Genomic DNA, 384 nt, shown 5'->3' with positions numbered 1-384 from the left:
TATATATATTTATAGGAAATGAGGATCTGAATGGAATTGAATTTATATGCTTTTTGACACAGTAGAATTATAGACATTATTTTCTTGGGTAAATATTTGGTGTCATAAATTCATGCACAACTTTTTACTATATAGAAATGATTGGTTATGTTCGATTGTTGGCAGAAGGAATGTATCAGGCCTAATTGACATGACTTTTGCAAAAGGAGCATTTGAGATCCAAATATTCCTTTTGAACTCGTTTAACTAATTTTGTAAATGGATTTTTTTTTTTAAATTAGAAGAGTTTTTGGAGAAAACTGGGCCAGTGTGACTTTATTTAAAAGTGCTTTCGAAATAGAAAACTCTTTTAACAATTAGTTTTCAAACAAAAATTAATTAAAT

The sequence above is a fragment of the Olea europaea genome, unplaced genomic scaffold (assembly GCF_002742605.1).
Source record: "Olea europaea var. sylvestris unplaced genomic scaffold, O_europaea_v1 scaffold3429, whole genome shotgun sequence".
In the NCBI taxonomy this organism is placed as follows: domain Eukaryota; kingdom Viridiplantae; phylum Streptophyta; class Magnoliopsida; order Lamiales; family Oleaceae; genus Olea; species Olea europaea.
Note: the sequence above shows the minus strand (reverse complement) of the source record.